Raw genomic sequence first — 23060 nt, 5'->3', positions numbered from 1 at the left:
GAAAAAGGAAATACTGAAATTTCTCAATATACAGATATAGTATCATGTGAGTGAAATGAGTCAGAGGGAGAGGGACAGACATAGACTGATCGCACTCCTTTGTGGGATATATAAAACATAGTATGAGAGTAATACTTATAGATGGAAATGAGGAACAAGAGGACTGGTCCATGGTCGGAAGCTTGCCACAAGTGGAGGAAAGTGCAGTTAGGGACCACTATGACAATGATAATTGGAAATGATCTGAGTGCTGAAAGAAAAGTGATACTACATGATATCCTTGCAGTAACAGTGTTACAAACCACACTACCTAAAAAGATAAAAGGGGATGGGGGAGGGAGAGGGAGAAAGAGATGTCTGTATAAAACATAGAGGCAGACTGAGTGGTGGCAGGAGGAAAATTGTGGATATTGGTGGGGTTGGAAATGTACACTCATGAAGGGATTGATGTTGGACCATTTTACATCTGAAAGGTAGTCATGAACAACTTTGTAACTGTGTATCTCACATGATTCAATAAAATATTTTTTCCTGGCACCAGAGAGCACAGCAGGTAAGGCAACAGGGTGTGGCCCAAAACAAACAAACAAAATTTACCTTCTCTCTGTTGCTGTTGTTGTTGCAATCACAAGGGGTCACACACACTTGGTTGTGATGCTCCCACATTTATTTGTGGTGGTCAGTGTGATAGCACATCAGGTGTAGTGTTCAAAACCCTTTATCACAGTGATTATTGGGATTCTACTTTCTTGCACATGTGCCCAGCAGAGGTTGCATTCATTTGGTTGTGGTGTCGTAAAGTTCTGCTTGTATTGCTTTCCAGGGGTTGTTGTAGTGCTCACACACATATTTGTTGGGATATTGCATTTTTAGTTGTGTTTCTCTTTTGTTTAAAGTTGTGATGCTTGCAAGGGTTCACAGAAAGAACTGCCAGCCTACACAGTAGATTTGCAAGGACAATGCTCAGTGCATGTAGTAGTACTGGAGATCAAACTCCTGGCCTCACACTTGCAAAGCAAGCAACTTAGACACTGATTCATTTACTGTCTTTCCCTCACAGATTTTTTTGGTGGGAGGCATACCCAGTGGTGCTCAGGGATTATTACTGTTCCCAAGATTTTCTGGTTATGCTTGGAGGACCATGTGTGATGCTGAGGATAAAGCCAGTGTCATCTATGTGCAAGGCAAGCACATTACCATCTGTACTGTCTTTCTGCACCCTACCATATATTTATTTAAAATCCAGGATTCAGTCCAATTTCATGCATTGTATCTTATTTTCTCCTTAGAGTATTTTTTTTCATTTTTGGGTTATATGGATCACATGGGGTGCCAGGGATTGAACCCAGGTCCACTGCATGTAAGGCAAACACCTTACCTACTGTATACTTTACTATATCTTAGAACTCTTTTTAGTTTCTTTGAATTTTAAAAGTTATCCTATCTTTTATTAATTTATTTTACGTTTAAAGACAGTTGAGGTGGCCAGAGCCATAGTACCCATAGTACAGCAAGCAGAGAACTTGCCTTTCATGCACATGACCCAGGGTTTGATTCTCACATCCCATATGGTACCCAGAGAAGCATGAGGAATAATTCCTGAGTTCTGAATGAGGAGTGAACCCTGAGAATTTCAGGGTTTGCCAAACAGACAAAAGAAGCTCTTTAAGGGTCAGACACAGAAAAGAATTCCACAAGGCAAGACTGGTATGTATACAGAGAATGAAGGAATCAGATCAAGGCAAACGGTAGGAGCTGTAATGTCAGTTCCTGCTGAGGCTTCATGAGCAAAGACCTAAGTCAGGACTAAGTCAGGAAATCAGCCAGGAAATCAGAGTAACTCTTCACTTTTGGACACATACAAAAATGAGATATTGTTTCTTACTCATTTTTCATCACTTGATCACTTGACATCCCATTACTCATCAATTTTCTTGAGCAGGCACCAATAACGTCTCCATTCGTCCCTGTCATGTGCTAATGTAGCCCAATGGCATCTGCTCATTTTAGGAACATGAACAGCCTCAAACCGATCATTCAGGTTCTTGACAAACAGCGGAATCAAAGAGATGTGCCTGGAGCCAGCGGTTCTTAATCCTCTTAGCTATTTCTTCGACGTTCTTGAAGGCTTTCCAAGCTGCTTTCTTCCTCCTGCACAATTCAGGTGCCAGGAACATCATGTTGACTTCTCTACCTAGGTGCACATAACTGTTGCATTTGGAGATGTTCATCCCATTGAGAGTGAATGGAACATCAGGAACAAGACCATTTCTCATAAACATTGTCTTCGTGAGATTCAGCTGTAGTCCGACCTTTCCACACTCATGGTCGAGGTAGGTCAGCATTTGTGCTGCTTGCCTAATGTTTGGTGTTATAAGAATGATGTCATCAATTGGGCATTCTAGAGGAAAGGGCAGCTCAGTTAGAGAAGGGAACACCAGGAGGGAGGGGAGATGCATGTCGAAAGTGGACTATGGACTGAACATGTTTGCCACTCAATGCCTCTTTTGCAGACCACAACACCCAAAAGGAGAGAGAGAACACAGGGGATTGCCCTGCCACAGAGGCAGGGGGGGATGCGGGGATGGGGGTGGGGGGGACATTATCCATGGTGGTGGAAAATGGGCACTGGTGGAGGGATAGGTATCTGATCATTGTATAATTGAAACCTAAGCACAAAAATTGTAAATCTACAACTGTACCTCATGGTGCTTCACTAATAAAAAAAAATTAAAAAAAAAAGAATGATGTCATCAGAGAAGCAGAGGTAGTGTAGTTGCCGACGGTCTAACTTCACTGCCATTCCTTCCCATTCCAGTCATCGCACGATGTTCTCGAGGGTGGCACTGAAGAGTTTTGGTGAAATGGTATCACCCAGCCGAACCCCTCTCTTGACGTTGTCAATGGTGTGGATATCTCCCTTCTTGTACAGTAGTACCGTCCTGCTGGTTTTCCATTGGGACGGCACCTTGCATTCAGACAGGTAGCATGTGAAGAGCCAAGCCAATGTATTGATGATTACTGACGACAGGTTCTTCAGGTGTTTGGGTCTGACCTTGTCTGGGCTGGGTGCTGTTCTCTTCTTTACCGATGAAATGGCGTGTCGCATTTCAGAAGGGAGAACTTTGGGATTGACATATCCATCTTGGGGAATTTAGTATGTGGGCAGATGAACATGGCTATCGAAGAGATCCAAGTAGAAGTCATGGATAAACTTCTCCATTGCCCTTCTGGAAGATGTGATAGATCCATCAGGACTTCAGAGGGCAGTCATATTGGTCTTGTAGTTAGTGAAGGACAGGTGGGCATTGCGAATGCTTTTCCCAGCTTCTGCCGCATCTGCCAGCACTGCTGCTCTTCTCTCTTTGAGGTCTTCCTTTATCGCTTCTCTGCACTGCTTTGCGAGTTTGGACATTCACTTGCAGTTGCCCAAGGCTTGCGCCAAGCCACGCTGGCAAATAAGCTTGAGAGTTTTCAAAGACAGTCATCTTTTTGTGGCTATCTCTTTCTTGGCGTCCTTCGCACAATCATGGAAGTGCTGAACCAGTTGATCGTATTCCTCATCAGTGTTGTCAATGATGGCATCTTCCCATGTTGCCACAATAGTGCTAAAGAGCTCCCAGTTGGTGGTCGTTCTGAAAGTTCTCTTTTTAAACTTTGCAGCCCTTTCTTCCCTCTCTGTGAAGTAGAATTTTGCATGAAGGAGACGGTGGTCCGATCCCATTTGGAATTTTGGGACAACTACAACATCGGTCAGGCAAGACCATCGATTGAATGTGATATGATCAGTTTCATTGTGGAAACGTCCACCGGGAGACTCCCAAGTCCAAAGTTTAGATTCGGCGTTCTGGAATTGTGAGTTACCATGGATGGTCTTGGTCGACATGATGAACTCAGACAGTCTCTCACCCTATTTGTTCCATTCTAGGCCATGGGTCCTGATGTGCAGTTCTTCGGCTAATATTCTCAGTCCTATCTTGGCATTAAAATCACCAACAATGATCTTGTAGAAGGTATGATCTTCTTTATAGAACTTCTCCAGCTCCATGTAGAATTTCTCAATTTCTCCTTCATCATCATTGGATGTTGGTGCATAGACAATGAAGAATGAAACTGCCGGCAGTGAGCCACATCTATTCAAGTGTAATCATCCGATTCAGGTTGTTAGGCATTCAAATAAATCAGTGTTCATGGCCAAGATCGTGTTGACAAGGACACTGACACCACCAACGCCTCTTTTGTCGCATGTTCTTAGGAACAGTTCTACTCCAGTGTCAAAAAACAGTATGATGTGATTGATGCCTTCTCATCTCAGTCAGACCAATGATGTAGTACTTGATCTTTCGCGCTTGCACCATCAGGTCTTCGATGGATACAGCCGATGCCAGCATACATGCATTGAAAGTACAGACAGTCATTTTTGTCCTTCTTTGTTTGGGCAGCCTAGTTCGACCCTGAGATTTTATCAGCCTCTCCTTCCTCATCCTTCTTAGCGCTGCCATATTGGTGGCTCTTCTGGGGTCAGGAGAATGAGACCCATTGTAATTAACTGGTTTTGGTGTATTGAATACACCACGGATAGCTTGCCAGGCTCTGACGTGTGGGCGGAACACTTTCGGTAGCTTTCAAGCTCTCCGTGAGGGGTAGAAGCTTTTAGGGTGGCCACTAATCATCCTTCCAGGTGTTCCATGGTTCAAACCATATTTCAACGCAATCAAATATGGTGCGGTAATTTTGTATTAAGTGTTTTATGATGTGTTGCGTGGCCACAACGCGGCCGCGCAGTCCAGAAAGCATCCTGGAGCGTGTCTGTGGCTTGGTAGTGGAAGCAGTGTAGGTAATGGAGGTCTACTGGACTGCTGGGAGCGGGCAGAGGATCTCTGTTTCCAGGTCCATTGAGCCTGGGTCCGAGGTCACAGAGTTCTGCTTCCCTAGCTCTGTTGGGCTTCACTCGTGTGTGAGTCTTGGCTTGAGTGTCTGAAAGCGTTCTGGAGCATGTCTGCAGCTGGGTAGTGGAAGTAGTGGAGGAAATGGAGGTCTTCGGGGCTGCTGGTCATGTAAAAAAATTTAAAACCTGACTATTACCAAGTGTTGGGAAAACATGAGGGAAATAAGCACACTCTTATCACTGCGGTTGGTAATTTCAACTGTTTAGGGAAGAACTTGTTAAAATTGTCAAAAATAGGGGCTGAAGATATAGTAGAGCAAGTAGAGTCCTTACTTTGCTTGTGGCAGAACAGGGTTCAATATTTGGAATCCCTGAACCATTACAGGAGTGATCCCTGAGCACAGAACCAGGAGTTTACCCTGAACACCTCTGGGTATGGCCCAAGGACTAAAATAAAATAAAACAAAATGCTGTGATGTCAGACAATGGAACACAGCTCAGAATATTGCATATCTATCTACAATGGTGCATATCTGTCTAATAGCACCATTCTGCTATCTCTCTATCTATATTCATATATTGTACCAATATGCGTCTCAAAAATACACTGTTGGGGATATCGTGCTGCCAGCAGGTCAATCTGTACCTGTGAGGCGAGTGCATCAGCAGCCTGGTGGCGCCTTCAGACTTCCAGATACCCCAAAATTGCTGCTGTGCCTTTGGCCAGATCCCAAAAACCTGGGGCAAAGTTTACCAAGAAAGTAAACGCCAAAAGTTAGGTATGTGGGAAAAAAACCCACAAACCACCTGTGGCTCAGCTATATAATTGGAGGCATGGCCTCTCTCGTTCCTGATTGAACTGCTTAACGGCCATGATCCCAGAGACTCAGAAACAAATCTCGAAACCCAGCAGCTTTTGGCAGAAATGCGTCCAATCCCTGCAGTAGGTTACCGGTGCTGGGCTAACCCAGGTGGGAATGAATAGGTTTTGTGCCTTGGCCTGTTCCCCCTGGTGGCCCAGTGGCCGCCATCCTCCAGGAGCCACTGGACAGTCAGGTTTGGGCCTGCAGTGATGAGACATTTTGGGCCTCACAGGATGGGGGTGGAGCCCATCCTGTCCTTCCCACCCCAACGAGACCCCAAGTCATTGCCCACGAACGGCCTCTCTGGCTCCTGATCAAGCTGCTTAATGGCCTTGATCCAAGAGACTCAGAAACAAATCTCGAAACCCAGCGGCTTTTGGTAGAAATGCATCCAGACCCCGCAGAAGGTTACTTTTGCCAGGCCACCCCAGGGGGGAAAGGGTGTTATCCCTCTGCCTGCTCCTCCTTGATGGCTTGGTGGCCGTCATCCTCCAGAGGCCATTGGACAGTCAGGTCTGGACCCGCAGTGACGAAACTTGTTGGGCCTCACAGGATGGGGGTGGAGCCGGTCCTGTGCTCCCCGTCCCAACGAGACCCCAAGTCATCACCCACAGATGGCCTCTCTGGCTCCTGATCAAGGTGGTCAACGGCCATGATCCCAGAGACTCAGGAGCAAATTTCGAAACCCAGTGACTTTTGGCAGAAATCCCTCCAGATATAAGTGTTAAAATTTCGGAATTTCAAAATCACATGGCCCTACTGCAGCCACGCGACATCGTATGTTATTCATAACCAGCAATAGAACACAAATTGTCTACTGTTGCCTTTTCAGTAGATCTGAGTGTTGGGGTAAAATCTCAAATAATAATGGTGGGTCTGGTGTTGAAATATTGAATGTGATCAAAGTAGAGAGAGAATAATGTGGAAATCATCTGACTCACAGGTAGGGGGAGGGTGTGGGTTGGGGGCATACTGGGGATTTTGGTGGTGGAGAATGGGCACTGGTGAAGGTATGGGTGTTTCGTTGTATGACCGAGACTTAGACCCGAAAGTTTTGTAACTGCTCTTATGGTGATTCAATAAATAAAATTATAAAAAATGAAAAAAATAAGGTGGAGTTCATGCACAATTCAATCAGCTAATCAGTGGCTGAATAAATAGCAGTACTCCTACATAACTGGGCTGGAGCGATAGCACAGCGGTAGGGCATTTGCCTTACACACAGCCAATATGGCCGACCCGAGTTCGATTCCTCCGCCCCTCTCGGAGAGCCCGGCAAGCTACTGAGAGTATCTCGCCCGCACGGCAGAGCCTGGCAAGCTACCCATGATGTATTCAATATGCCAGACACAGTAACAACAAAGTCTCCAATGGAGACGTTACTGGGCCCGCTCGAGCAAATCAATGAACAACGGGAGGACAGTGACAGTGACAGTGACTCCTACATAAAAAAAATATACTGTTGAATAAAACTGGTATCACTTGTATCACTTGTCATCCCTTTGCTCATCGATTTGCTTGAGCGGGTGCCAGTAACATCTCCATTCATCCCTGTCGCATGCTAGTGTAGTCCAATGGTGTCTACTCGCTCTCGGAACACTTATAAAGTATACAGACATTAATAAGTATATATTTGGTAATTTTTATCTCTTCATTTACATAATAGTACCAGTTTTTTCTCCCTTTATGGTTCACTGCCTCATCGCGTTGAAAGTGCAGACAGTCATTTTAGTCCTTCTTCGTTTTGGCAGCTTAGTTCGGCCCTGAGATTTTAGCAGTCTCTCCTTGCTCATTCTTCTCAACCCTGCTGTATTGGGGGCTCTTCCGCGGTCAGGGGAATAAGGCTCATGTATGTTACTGTTTTTGGCATATTGAATATGCCACGGGTAGCTTGCCAGGCTTTGCTGTGCCGGTGGCATGTTGGCTTGCTCTTCAGCGGTTTGCACCATTGCCACCCCCTCACCACGATGTTATGAACCATCAAAGGGGAATAAAATTGGTACTATTATGTAAATGCAGAGATAAAATTTTCCAAATATATACTTATGAATGTCTGTATACTTATAAAGTATAAAACTGGATAAGAGTACACTTCAGACCAGAGTCAAGCAAATAGTTCAAAGGACTAGAGTTCATTCTTTACATAAGGGATCCCCAGCTTTGCTCCTTAGCATTCCATGGTCCCCTAATCATGGCTAGTATGGTCCCAAAGCCCAAAATTCTAATCAAAACAAAACCAAAACAGAAAGAAATCTACTTCAGACCATAGTGATATCCATGGAGGAGAATGTTAATTCAGATGATGATTAAATGAAAAATTAACTATATCTCTAATTTTTTAAAATTTCAAATACGACATAATACCTACAATTCTGGGTGATGGGAATATGGTTTTTGCTACCAGGGGCTTTGCAATTTTTCTGTGACTTTTATATTTCTTAAAAATAAAAGGGTACTCAGGTTTTTTTCCAGATTCTAGCTATTGTAAACAGTGCTGCAATGAACAAACAAATGCAGATGTCACTTCGACTATACTTTTTTGCCTCTCTGGGATATATTCCCAGGAGTGGTATTGCTGGGTCAAATGGGAGCTAAATTTCTAATTTTTTGAGAATTGTCCATACTGTTTTCCAAAAGGGCTGAACCAGTCGGCATTCCTACCAGCAATGAGGGAGGGTCCCTTTCTCGCCACATCCGTGCCAACACTGGTTGCTTTTGTTCTTTTGGAGAGAACAAAAGGGAATGCCCTGCCACAGAGGCAGGACAGGATGGGGGAATGGGGGTGGGAGGGATACTTGGATCATTGGTGGTGGAGAATAGGCACTGGTGGAGGGATGGGTACTCGATCATTGTATAACTGAAACCCAAGCACAAAAAATTGTAAGTCTACAACTGTACTTCATGGTGTTTCATTAATAAAAATTAAAAAAATAAAATAAAAGTAGAAATGAAAATAAATTTGACCTAATTCAAAGGAAAGGGAATTGCAAGGACTATTTCTGTCTGCTATTAGTGAAATGTTACTTAAGATCTGGAAATGCCAAAGGCTTTTCACAAAGGTAGTAAGCAGAAGTATTTTTCCTTATCAGGAAAAAAGTCAAAAATTTCTGATGTGAAGCACCTGCCTTGTGTGCATGACGTGTTTGAGTTCCATGTGTGACAACACCACATACTGCTGGTTTGATCTTCAGTGTCACAAATGTAATCCCATGGCATTACAACAAAACGTACATGAGTAATTCAGCCAACTGTGCTCCAGCACCACTTAAAGTGCACAATCCCTGGACTAACGGAATGGGAAAAGTAAACTTCTGAATATTCAATAGAAATCCACCGAGGTAGTTAGTGAAGAAAAATAAATTACTGAGGGGGAAATACTTCTCAAAAGTTAATTCCACATATATAGAAAATTTCAGAACAAAAAAAACAGCAGTATCAACCATTAAATAACCATTGATGAATGCTTATATTAAACCAAGAGAAAGTCAAGAGAATTTAGTGTGGTAGGCATATCTTGATCCTTAAAAGATTCCTGGCACCTGCAGCATTAATAGGCCAAAAGAATCTGCAGATATGATTAAGATTAAGGGCTTAAATGAGCAGATAATCCTGGGTGAACCCAATCTAATAAAAAAAAGTCATTGAATGTAGAAGACATGGAAGAATAGGAGATCAGAGAGATGAGTACTTGGCCCATATTACTCACTTTGGAGGTAGAATAGGATATGGCAGTCTTGGTTTATGGCCAATGAGAAAACAGGCATTGTAGTCCAACATGCACAAGGAACTGAATTCTGACATTAGTTGAAATGAGTGTGAAGTAGATTGGCACTTTCAGAACTAAGCATGGCTGTTAGCAACATAGAAGCTTATGAGACCTGTATGAAATATCTGACCTCCAGAACAGCACAATGATGTATTCACGTTTTAAGTCTGTAAATTTATAAACATTTCTTTCTGAAGTAATAGAAAATTGTCAACCCCATGCTAAGAGCTATGCTTACTTCAGAGAGGTAAAATCATAAGAATATTAATTTCTGTTGTTTAAGAAGGAGTTCGCTGCTTACAATAGAGTGTAGAGGCTAAATATCTACCCCAAAGCCATCTTCAGGGAAATAGTAGGATGTAATGAACAAGCGGTTCAAAACAAGAACTTGAAAGATTTCAAATAGATTGGATCTTGAATAAAGAAGCGACAAGAATGAGTGAGGACTAGGAGTGACAATCCAAAAAAAAAGTCTTAACTTTTCAAGAAGACAGTAATATATCAAATGCTACTCTCTAAGCGCATAGTAAACAAGCATGGCACAGTACCCTCCTCATATTCTAAATCTAATGTTATCATTGTCCACTGTCCTACCGTTGTTCATCGATTTTCTCGAGCGGGCCCAGTGACGTCTCCATTGTGAGACTTTGTTGTTACTGTGTTTGGCATATTGAATACGTCACGGGTAGTTTGCCAGGCTCTGTCGTGCGGGAGAGATACTCTCGGTAGCTTGCCGGGCTCTCCGAGAGGGGCAGAGGAATCGAACTCGAGTCGGCCATGTTGGCTGCGTGCAAGGCAAATGCCCTACCGCTGTGCTATCACTCCAGCCCAAGAGATATCATTAATCAAGAGATATCATTAATCTCTTGATAAATCTGAGAAAGCTTAGATTTCGGGTCTGTGTACCCAGGTATCTAGCAAGATCTAAGTTGCCAAAAAAGGTAGTTTTCTATTTATCTCAAATTTTCTATGTGAGATATCACTTGTCTCTACTATAAGCTGTGCTTTCTGATTTTAGGGTGAATCTGGACTATATTACATATTATTTTCCAGCAAAGTAATTTTGTTTGGAATAACTGGTTCAGGTTGAGGCTTGTTTGTGACTCAGAACTTTTTCTTTGAAATATTGTTTGAAATATTGCTCCTGCACTGCGCAGGCACTACAGCTTAAAATTGCATAGTACTGTCAGCCCAGTAGGTTCACAGCAAATCTGATTGGAAATTTGCATAGAAGACCACCAAACTCAATGTGCCTAAATATTAACACGAAGGCTCAACCAGCTCTAACCAGCACAGTAGATCCTCAGACAATGACTTTAAGATCATCATTGCGAGATATAACTATCATCGCAAATTGACTCATTGATCTATGTTTTGATGATTCCATCGCCTTTGTGTTGTAAAAACAATGCACTGTAGCACTGTCCTCCCGTTGTTCATTGATTTTCTCGAGCGGGCACCATTGTGAGACTTGTTATTACTGTTTTTGGCATATCGAATACATCATGGGTAGCTTGCCAGGCTTTGCTGTGAGGGAGGGATACTCTCAGTAGCTTGCTGGGCTCTCCGAGAGGGGTGTAGAAATCGAACCCGGGTCGGCTGCATGCAAGACAAATACCCTACCCACTATGCTATCACTCCAGCCCGTAATAACAATATGAAACAAATTTATTTGTGCATGCAAGGGACCAGTCTGGGTTAGTAGGTAGAAACTGGGGATGTTGGTGGTGGGAAGGACACACTGGTGGTAGGATTGCTGGTGGAATATTTCATGCCTGAAATGACTGTATTATAAATAACTTGGTAAATCTTAGTGTTATAATACACTTTTTCTAAGAATCATGATTTACAAAGTTATTTTTATTTTTTTCAGAAATCATAGAAACTGAACCAAATGACATTCCCAAGTGTTCCTTTTCATAATATCCTCACCAACACTGGTTGTTTTCAGTCTTTTTGAAGTCAGATATTTATTACTGGTTGAAATGGTATCTCATTGACATTTTGATTTGCATTTTCTGATAATCAGTGATGATGAGCACCTTTTAATTTTCCAGTTGAATCTTTCTATGTCTTCTTTTAGTGCATATATGATTATTAGAGTTAAGTCTCCTTAATTAATTGATCACAACATTATTATACAATGTCTTATTACCGTACCACTCAGGCCTTTGAGGAATATTTTAGTCTCTTCTTTGATTTCCCCATTGATCCTATTCAGTAGTATGTTGCTTAGTTACTAAATGTCTGAGATTTTCTGAACTTACATTTTGTGGTTAATTTCTACAACCATAGTATTGTGGTCCCAAAAAGACTTGATATTATTTCTATTTTCGTAGGTTTATGGAAATTTTTGTTGTGTCCAAGTATGTGGTCTATCCTGGAGAATGTGCCTTGTGCAAGTAAGAAAAATATGCATGCAGATTTTGTGGGCAAGTGGGGGTCAAGTGGGCAATGAACAGCCTTGTTAAACCCAGTTCCTCCAATTTATCAGTAAGGGCTGTTGTTTTCTATTGATATTTTTGTTTGATGGTCCATTGATAAGAGTTGGTGTTAACATTTCATTAATATTCTGTTGCCAAATGGTGTCTTTTCTTGCCATATTAGTAGATGCTATATGAACTTTACTGCCCCTTCATTTGGCGCATGTATGTTGATAAGAGTTAAGTATTCTTTATGAATTGATTGCAATATCATTATACAATGCACTCTTACCCCATTTCTTATTTCTTCTTTAGTTTGAATGCTATTTTGTCTGGAACAGTTATGGGCATGGCTGCTTTTTTTAGATTACTATATTGGTTTTATGTTTGTTTTCCAGCCTTATACTCAGAACCTTACTACGCTAAGCAGAAGAAAGTTAGCTTTTGTTCCTGATTCACTCAACCACTTTTTTCCTTTTGATTGGGGAGTTCAACCCATTGACATTTATAGAAACCATGACATAAAAAGAACTTATTGCGAAGTTTTCCATGAGGACTTGGGGTATTGCTGTTTGAGTTGGGCTTTTTGTTTTCTCTTATTTTCTCTGCATGCACTCTGATATGCAGCAATTTGGTTCCAGTTACCTCTTCTTGTTAATTTCTTCCATTTTTGCTTTAGGTTTACTTTGTAGGTTACACTTGAATTTCCAAACTTGTTTCCCCTTTTATGGGGATGGGGGTAATTGAGATATACCCAGTAGTTCTCGTGGCTTACTCCTGGTTCTTTGTTCAGCATTGATTCCTGGTGCTACTCAGGGGACCATATGCAGTGCCAAATTACTTTTACTCTTTTGGTTGATGATCTTATCCTTGATATCACTGATTTGTTTTGACTTCCATTCTGCTGCTGAGTCCCACTAATGTGGTTTTTAGTTCAGCTACTATAGTCTTTACCTCACTCATCTATTTGAAGGAATCATTCTTTATTTTATTTATTTAAAAAATTTTTCTTGAACAACTGTAAAGTACAATTACAAAGTTGTTCATGATTGGGGTTCCGATCAGATAGTATTTCATCACCTTTCCATTCACCAGTATACATTTGCCACCACCAATACCTCCAGTTGCCCTTCTGCCACCACCACCCCCAGCCTACCTCTATTACCAGCACTTTTCTTCTTACTCTCTCTCTCTCTCAATACTCAAGGACAATGGAAAAAAGGGCCAGGGGGAATGGTCTTTCATTCGTTAATTTTTAGTTTTGTTTTGTTATTCTTTTTGAATTTTTTCTTTTTCTTCTATTTTTCTTTTTTTATTAGTGAAACACCATGAGGTACAAACTTTCGTGCTTGCATTCCAGTTACACAATGATTAAGTATCCATCCCTCCACCAGTGCCCGTTCCCCATCACCAATGATCCCAGTATCCCTCCCACCACCCAAATCCCATGCCCCCACCCCACCCCACCTCTGTGGCAGGGCATATTTCTTTCTTTTACACTAACTTTGAGCTAATGGATGGTCTATTCCTTTGATTTTTTCATTTCATTGGACATTGACAGGATTGTTGCTATGAGGTTTTTCTTGGTGTGCATGAAGACTTACTGAACTTTAGACCCACTGATCCAGTGATGCAGTCAAATTCCTCCATTTGTTCGTTATACCTGGTGTTATATGAAGGCTATGTATGGAGATATGAAAATTATCAGGCTTGAATAACATTTGCAAAACACAGCCTCTGTTGCTAGTTCTGAGCTTGGGTAGTCGTGTTTGCCTCTGAGAATTTGTGGTCACAAATGCCCTGTAGTGGCTATCATATTGAGGTCTGTCTCTCCTGAGCTCTGGCCTAAGTTTTTACAGTTACTGTTGTCTTGCAGCTGGTGTGAACTCAATATTCATCCTCACATGAACAAAAATTGGGGATTTTTTCCACTTGTACTCAATAGAAACTGTTCTTCAAGATAATCTTACTAGCTGCCGAGGATATACAATTGTGAGTACCTGTCTGCAAATGTGGATGTAAAGTCTGGCAGACCTGGGTAGAAATTCCTGATGTGATACTATGATTCCCTAGTTAGGCTTGTGTTACCAAATCAGAGTCCACCGCTGGTAGTGCCAAAAGTTTGCGTTGCTCCATTTCCAAGTGCTACATTTAAGCAAGTATGAAAGTTGACCATAGACATAGTCTGTGCTAATCTATGTTCACTCTGAAAGTTAAACGTGTCTGTTTGGATGTCCAGTGTACTATTATAAAGTTTCAAAGGGACCATTTAAAAATTCCCAGATATTTGGGCTTGTGTGAGGTCAAGTATACTATGAAGCAGATTCATCCAATCTTAGTAGGCTAGACTTTGGGATAGAATTGTCCAAACGTGTCTTAGAACTCTTACTGAGAATGCTTCATAAACAGAGATAGTTATTTTTTATTAGTGAAACACCATGAGGTACAGTTGTAGACTTGCAAACTTTCATGCTTGGGTTTCAGTTATACAATGATCAAGAACCCATCCCTCCACCAGTGCCGATTCTCCACCACCAATGAACACAGTAGCCCTCCCAACCCTCACCCCTCCCACCCCACCCCACCTCTGGGGCAGGGCATTCTCTTTTGTTCTCTCTTTCCTTTAGGATGTTGTGGTTTACAATAAAGATATTGAGTGCCCATCGTGTTCGTCTATAGTCTACTTTCGGCACGCATCTTGCATCCCGAGCAAGTCCTCCAAACACCCTTTATTTGGTGTTCCCTTCTCTATCTGAGTTGCCTTTTCCCCCAGCATGTGCTCCGGCGGCTTCCAAGCCATGGAGCAGACCTCCTGGTACTTATCTCAACTATTCTTGGGTGTTCGTCTCCCATTCTGTTACTTTATATTACCCAGATGATGATGAGTGCAGTCTTTCTATATCTGTCCCTCTATTTCTGGCTCATTTCACTTAGCATGACACTTTCCATGTAGAACCACTTGTTTGCAAATTTCACGACTTCATCATTTCTAACAGCTGCATAGTATTCCATTGTGTAGATGTACCAAAGTTTCTTTAACCAGTCATCTGTTATAGGGCACTCGGGTTTTTTCCAGATTCTGGCTATTGTAAACTGTGCAGCAATGAACATACAAGTGCAGATGTCATTTCGGCTATACTTTTCTGCCTCTCCAGGATATACTCCCAGGAGTGGAATTGCTGGGTCAAATGGGAGCTCAATTTTTAATTTTTTGAGAGTCGTCCATACTGTTTTCCAAAAAGGCTGAACCATTGGCATTCCCATCAGCAGTGAAAGAGAGTCCCTTTCTTGTCACATCCGCGCCAACACCAGTTGCTTTTGTTCTTTTGGATGTGGGCCAGTCTCTGTAGTGTGAAATGATATCTCATTGTTGTTTTGATCTGATGGTTAATGATTTAGATAGAGCATTTTCTCATGTGCCTTTTAGCCATTCGGATTTCTTCTTTGAGAACGTTTCTGTTCATTTCTTCGCCCCATTTTTTGATGGGTTGGATGTTTTCTTCTTGTGGAGTTCAACTAGTGCTTTGTATATCCTTGATATCAACCCCTTATTGGATGGGTTTCCTATTCTGTAGATTATCTTTGTATTTTGGTCACTGTATTTTTTTCAGTGCATAAGCTTCTCAGTTTAATATAATCCCATTTGTTTATCTCTGTTTCCACTTGGCTGGTCAGTGTCATATCATCTTTGAAGATACCTTTATCCTCAATATCATGGAGTGTTTTGCCGACCTTGTATTCAATGTATCTTATGGATTCTGGTCCGATGTTGAGTCTTTAATCCATTTTTTAAAATTTATTTATTGAATCACTGTGAGAACAGTTACAAAGCTTTCAGGTTTAAGTGTCAGTCATACAATGATAAAACACCCATCCCTTCACCACTGCATATTTTCCACCACAAAGAATCCATATATACCCCCCCATCCCATCTCTCCCCATGCCTATGAGGCAGATGACTTCCAATTAACGTTCTCTCTACTATGATTACTTTCATTATTTTGACAAAATTGCATCATTATTATTTGGAATTTTACCCCAACAATCAGACCTGCTGAAAAGGCATTGTAAAATAACTTGTTTTCTATTGATGGTTATGAAGACCACATGATGCTTTGGGGCCGCAATAGTGGACATGCGTTTTGGGATTTCTGATATTTTACTAATTAAGTCTGGAGGAATTTCTGCCCAAAGCTGGATAGTTCCGAGATTGATTTTTGTGCCTCTGGGTTCATGGCCGTGCCGGAGAGTCACTCGTGGGGGGCAACTTGTGGTATCAGCAGGGCGGGAAGGAGGTGCTGGTTCCGCCCCCCCCTCCATGAGGCCACAGTTGACCGGTCACCACCGACTCATACCTGGCTGTACAATAAACTCTGAGGCGCCAGCCACCATTCCACCTGGCAGGGGGAAGGCGGAAGAGAAAGACACCCTTTACTTTCTGGGTGGCACGGTGCCGTAGCTTAATGCATAGTCCATTCACATTTCTGCCAAAGGTGCTGAGTTCCTAATTAGGTCTGAGTGCGTCTGGAGCCATGTCCATGCTGGAGATCTGCTCATGGGGGGAAACTCGTGGTCTTGGCGGGGCAGAAAGGATGAGGTATTTAATCCATTTTGATACGACTTTTTGTGCATGGGGTTAAGTCCATTTTTTTTTCATGTGGTTGTCCAGTTTTGCCAGCACCATTTGTTAAAGAGACTTTCCTTGCTCCACTTCACATTTCTTGCTCCCTTATCAAAGATGAGCTGTTCATACATTTGGGGCTGTGTGGAGGGATATTCCACCCTGTTCCATTGGTCTGAGACGCTGCCTTTGTTCCAGTACCATGCTGTTTCAATTATTACCACTTTGTAGTTGAGTTTGAGGTTAAGGAGGGTGATGCCTCCCATCTTCTTTTTTCCCAAGAATTTCTTTAGCTATTCATGAGCATTTGTTCTTACAAATGAATTTTAGGAGTGCTTGATCCATTTATTTGAAGAATTTTATGGGTATCCTTATGGGGATCACATTGAATCTGTATAGTGCCTTGGGGATTATTGCCATTTTGACAATGTTAATTCTTCCTATCCATGAGCAGGAGATATGTTTCTATTTCCTCATGTCCTCTTTTATTTTGTGGAGTAGTGTTTTGTCGTTTTCTTTGTAGAGGTCTTTTACCTCCTTAATTAGGATGAATCCGAGGTACTTGATTTTCTGGAGCACAATTGTGAACGGGATTGCTGTTTTCATGTCTCTTTCCTTTGTTTCATTATTTGAATATAGGAAGGACATGGATTTTTGGGTATTGAGCGATAGCACAGCGGGTAGGGCTTCTGCCTTGCACGCAGCCAACATGGCCGACCCGAGTTCGATTCCTCCGCCCCTCTCGGAGAGCCCGGCAAGCTACCGAGAGTATTCGATATGCCAGACACAGTAACAACAAAGTCTCCAATGGAGACGTTACTGGGCCCACTCGAGCAAATCGATTTTATAGCCTGCCACTTTACTGTACAAGTCTATTGTTTCTAAGAGTTTCTTGGTAGAGGCTTTAGGATTCTCTAGATATAGTAACATATCATCTGCAAATAGTGAGAGCTTGATTTCTTCCTTTCCTACCTGGATTCCCTTAATTCTTTTCCTTGCCTATCTCCTATTGCAAGCAATTGCAGTACTCTATAGAACATAAGTGGTGATAGTGGGCATCCTTGTCTTGTCCCTTATCTTAGAGCGAAGGCCCTTAGATTTTTCTCCATTGAGAATAATGCTTTCCATAGCTTTGTCATAGATGGTACGACTATCCTGAGGAAAGTTCCATCTAAGCCCAGTTTGGTGAGAGTTTTAATTATAAACGGGTGTTGTATCTTGTCAAATGCTTTCTCTGCATCTATTGATATGATCATATGGTTTGTATCTTTACTTTTGTTGATATGGTGGATTATGTTAATCGATTTTTTTATTTTTTCCCTTTATTTATTTATTTATTTATTTACAGTTGTAGATTTACAATTTTTTGTGCTTGGGTTTCGACTATACAATGATCAGATACCCATCCCTCCACCAGTGCCCATTTTTCACCACCATGGATAATATCCCCCCAACCCCATCCCCCCATCCCCCCTGTCTCTGTGGCAGGGCAATCCCCTGTGTTCTCTCTCTCCTTTTGGGTGTTGTGGTCTGCAAAAGAGGCATTGAGTGGCAAACATGTTCAGTCCATAGTCTACTTTCGACATGCATCTCCCCTCCTGGGAGGATCCTCCAAACATCCTTTATTTGGTGCTCCCTTCTCTATCTGAGCTGCCCTTTCCTCTAGGGTACCCGGCTGGCCTCTAAGTTATGGAGTAATCCTCCTGGTGCTGATCTCAGCTATTCTTGGGTATTAATCTCATACTTTGTTACTTTATATCCCCCAGATGAATGCAATCTTTCTATGTCTATCCCTCTCTTTCTGACTCATTTTGCTTAGCATGATACTTTCCATATTGTACCACTTGTATGTAAATTTCATGACTTCATCTTTTCTAACAGCTACATAGTACTCCATTGTGCAGATGTACCAAAGTTTCTTTAACCAGTCATCTGTTCTTGGGCATTCAGGTTTCTTCCAGTTTCTGGCTATTGTAAAGAGTGCTGCAATGAACAAACAAGTGCAGATATCACTTCGACTATACATTTTTGCCTCTCTGGGATATATTCCCAGGAGTGGTATTGCTGGGTCAAATGGGAGTTCAATTTCTAATTTTTTGAGAATCGTCCATACTGTTTTCCAGAAGGCCTGAACCAGTGGACATTCCCACCAACAGTGAAGGAGTGTCCATTTCTCGCCACATCCACGCCAGCATCGGTTACTTTTGTTCTTTTGAATGTGGGCCAGTCTCTGAGGTGTGAGATGGTATCTCATTGTGGTTTTGATCTGCATCTCCCTGATGATTAATGATGTAGAGCATTTTCTCATGTGCTTTTTTGCCATTCGGATTTCTTCTTTGAGAAAGTTTCTGTTCATTTCATTGCCCCATTTTTGGATGGGGTTGGATGTTTTCTTCTTGTGGAGTTTAACCAGTATTTTGTATATCCTGGATATCAACCCCTTGTCAGATGTGTATTCGGTGAATATCCTTTCCCATTCTGTAGACTGTCTTTGTATTTTGGTCACTGTTTCTTTGGAGGTGCAGAAGCTTCTTAGTTTAAGATAGTCCCATTTATCTATCTCTGTTTTCACTTGCTCGGCCAGTGGCGTGGCATCTTTGAAGATACCATTAGCTTCAATGTCATGGAGGGTTTTGCCAACTTTATCTTCAATGTACCTTATGGTTTCTGGTCTGATGTTGAGGTCTTTAATCCATTTTGATCTTACTTTTGTACATGGTGTTAGGCAGAGTTCTGAGCCTATTTTTTTGCATGTAGCCGTCCAGTGATGCCAACACAATTTATTAAAGAGGCTTTCCTTACTCCACTTCACATTACTTGCACCTTTATCAAAGATTAGATGAGCATATGATTGAGGGGAGATGTCAGTGTATTCAATCCTGTTCCATTGGTCTGCAGTTCTGCCTTTGTTCCAGTACCATGCTGTTTTAATTATTACTGCTTTGTAGTACAGTTTGAAGTTAGGGAGGTTGATTCCTCCCATTTTCTTTTCCCCAAGAATTGCTTTAGCTATTCGTGGGGGTTTATTGTTCCATATAAATTTCAGGAGTGTTTGCTCCATTTCTTTGAAGAATGTCATGGGTATCCTTATAGGGATTGCATTGAATTTATACAATGCTTTCGGTAGTATTGCCATTTTGACAATGTTAAGTCTCCCGACCCATGAGCAGGGGATATCTTTCCATTTCCTCATGTCCTCTTTTATTTCCTGAAGTAGCGTTTTGTAGTTTTCTTTGTACAGGTCCTTTACTTCCTTAGTTAAGCTGATTCCTAGGTACTTGATTTTCTGGGGCACAATTGTGAACGGGATTGTTTTTTTCATGTTGCTTTCTTCTCTCTCACTGTTTGCGTTTAGGAAAGCCATGGACTTTTGGGTATTGATTTTATAACCTGCAACTTTGCTATATGAGTCTATTGTTTCTAGGAGTTTTTTGGTGGAGGTTATTGGGTTCTCTAAGTAGAGTATCATATCATCTGCGAATAGTGAGAGCTTGATTTCTTCCTTTCCTACCTGAATGCCCTTAATATCTTTTTCTTGCCTAATCGCTATTGCAAGTACTTCCAGTACTATATTGAACAACAGTGGAGAGAGTGGGCATCCCTGTCTCGTCCCTGATCTTAGAGGGAAGGCTCTCAGTTTTTCCCCATTGAGGATGATGCTTGCTGTAGGCTTGTGGTAGATGGCTTTAATTATGTTGAGGAAGGTCCCCTCTATACCCATTTTGGCTAGGGTTTTCATCATAAAGGGGTGCTGGATCTTGTCAAATGCTTTCTCTGCATCTATTGATATAATCATATGCTTTTTATCTTTTCTTTTTTTGATATGATGGATTATGCTGATTGATTTTCGAATGTTAAACCATCCTTGCATCCCTGGGATGAATCCTACTTGGTCATGGTGTATGATCTTTTTGATGAGTAGATGGATTCTATTTGCTAGTAGTTTGTTGAGGATCTTTGCATCTGTGTTCATCAGGGATATCGGCCTGTAATTCTCTTTCTTTGTGGTGTTAATCGATTTTTGAATGTTAAACCATTCTTGCATCCCCGGGATGAATTCCACTTGGTCGTGGTGTATGATCTTTTTGATGAGTTGTTGGATTCTATTTGCTGATATTTTATTGAGAATCTTCGCATCTGTTTTTATCAGAGATATTAGTTGTAATTTTCTTTGCTATTGGTGTCTTTGTTTGCTTTTGGTATTGGAGAGATATATGCCTCATAGAAACTGTTTGGGAAAGTTCCTGTTTTTACAATTTCCTGGAAAAGCTTGAGAAGGACTGGGAATAGGTCCTCTATAAATGTTTGGAAGAATCCGCTAGTGAATCCATCTGAGCCTGGGCTTTTGTTTTTGGGAAGAGTTTTGATTACGGTTTCGATTTCCTTGATATAAATGGGTCTATTCAGGTATTCCAAGTCTTCTTGGCTCAGTCTTGGGAGATTGCAGGATTCCAGGAATTTATCTATTTCTTCTAGGTTCTCTTGTTTAATGGCATACAGACTCTCAAAGTAGTCTCTCATGATCTCTTGAATTTCATTGGTTTCTGTTGTGATGTCCCTTTTTTCACTTATGATTCTGTTTATTAGGATTTTCTCTATCTTTCTTTGTGAATGTTGCTAGTGGTTTATCAATCTTGTTTATTTTCTCAGAGAACCTGGTTTCATTGACATTTTGGATTGTTTTTTAGGTTTCCATGTTGTTAATTTCTGCTCTTTTATTATTTCTTTCCTTCACCGGGGTTTGGGTTCCTTTTGTTGGTCTTTTTCTAAGATCTTAAGCTGTGAAGTCAAGTTGTCTATATAGGCCTTTTCTTCCTTCCTGAGGAATGCTTGCAAAGCTATAAATTTTCCTCTTAACACGGCTTTAGCTGCGTTACATAGGTTCTGGTAACTCGTGTCTTCATTCTTATTTGTTTCCAGGTATCTTTTGGTTTCTTCATTGAATTCCTTCCTGATCCACTCATTGTTAAACATTGAGTTGTTTAATTTTCAGGTGTTTAATTTGTTTCTCCATCTGTGTGATTCGCTTCTATCTTCAACTCATCCTGTTCTGAAAATATTGTTGATACAATTTCTATCTTCTTGATTCTATTGAGGTATGTTTTGTGACCCAGCACATAATATATTTTAGAAAATGTTCCGTGTGCAATGGAAAAGAATCTGTATTATTTCTTTCTGGGATGTAAAGCCCTGCATCAGTCTGTTAGCCCTCCCTGTTCTATTTCTTCCTTCAAAGCCAGTGTTTCCTTGCTGAGTTTTGCTCTTGTTGATCTATTCAGAGGTGATAAGGCGATGTTGAAGTCTCCAACTACTATTGTATTGCTGGCAATGTCCTCCTTTAAATTTGTTAGCAGTTGTTTTAAGTACTTACTGGTCCCTCATTAGGTACATATACATTTAAGAGTTTGATTTCTTCCTGTTGTACATATCCCTTGATAAATATAAAATGTCCTTCACTGTCCCTTCTAATCTTTTTCAACCTGAATCTATGTTGTCAGAAACTAGTATGGCCACACCAGCTCTTTTTTTTCTTTTTGGGTCACACCCGGCGATGCACAGGGGTTACTCCTGGCTCCGCATTCAGGAGTTACTCCTGGCGGTGCTTAGGGGGCCATATGGGATGCTGGGAATCGAACCCGGGTCAGCCGCATGCAAGGCAAATGCCCTACCCGCTATGCCATTGCTCCAGCCCCCACACCAGCTCTTTTAAGGGAGTTGTTTGCTTGCAGGATTATTTTCTATCCTTTAACTTTTTTTTGTTTGTTTTGTTTGTTTTGTTTTATTAGTGAAACACCATGAGGTACAGTTGAAGACTCACAAATTGTTGTGCTTGGATTTCAGTTATACAATGATCGAGTACCCATCCCACCACCAGTGCCCATTCTCCACCTCCACCAATCCCAGTATCCCTCCCACCCACCCCCATCCCGCATCCCACCCTGCCTCTGTGGCAGAGCACTCCCTTTTGTTTTATCTCTCCTTTTGGGTGCTGTGGTCTGCATACGAGACATTGGGTGGCAATCATGTTTGGTCTATGGACTACTTTCAGCATGCATCTCCCATCCTGGGCGGATCTTCCCAGCACCCTTATCCTTTAACTTTGAGTCTGTGTTTGCTATGATTGTTCAGATGAGTTTCTTTTAGGCATAAGAATGTTGGTTTCACTTTCTGGATCTGTTTTGCCACTCTGTATCTCTAAATTGGTCATTTAGACCATTGACATTGAGAGAGATTATTGTCATGGGGTTTTCTGCCATCTATCTGTAAGCGTTTGTTTTGCTTATGGATTTTTTTCCTTCTTGAATTACAGGAGCCCTTTTAGTCCTTTTAGGTTTGGTTTTGAGTCTATGAAGTTCCTGAGTTGTTGTTTATCTATAAAATGATGTATCATTCCATCGAGTTTGAGTGAGAGTTTAGCTGGATAAAGTATTCTTGGTGAGGTGTTCATTTCATTGAGTTTTTTTCACTATATCCCACCATTGTCTTCGGACTTGGAGGG

The sequence above is a fragment of the Sorex fumeus genome, unplaced genomic scaffold (genome assembly GCF_029834395.1).
Source record: "Sorex fumeus unplaced genomic scaffold, SorFum_2.1 ptg000073l, whole genome shotgun sequence".
In the NCBI taxonomy this organism is placed as follows: Eukaryota; Metazoa; Chordata; class Mammalia; order Eulipotyphla; family Soricidae; genus Sorex; species Sorex fumeus.
Note: the sequence above shows the minus strand (reverse complement) of the source record.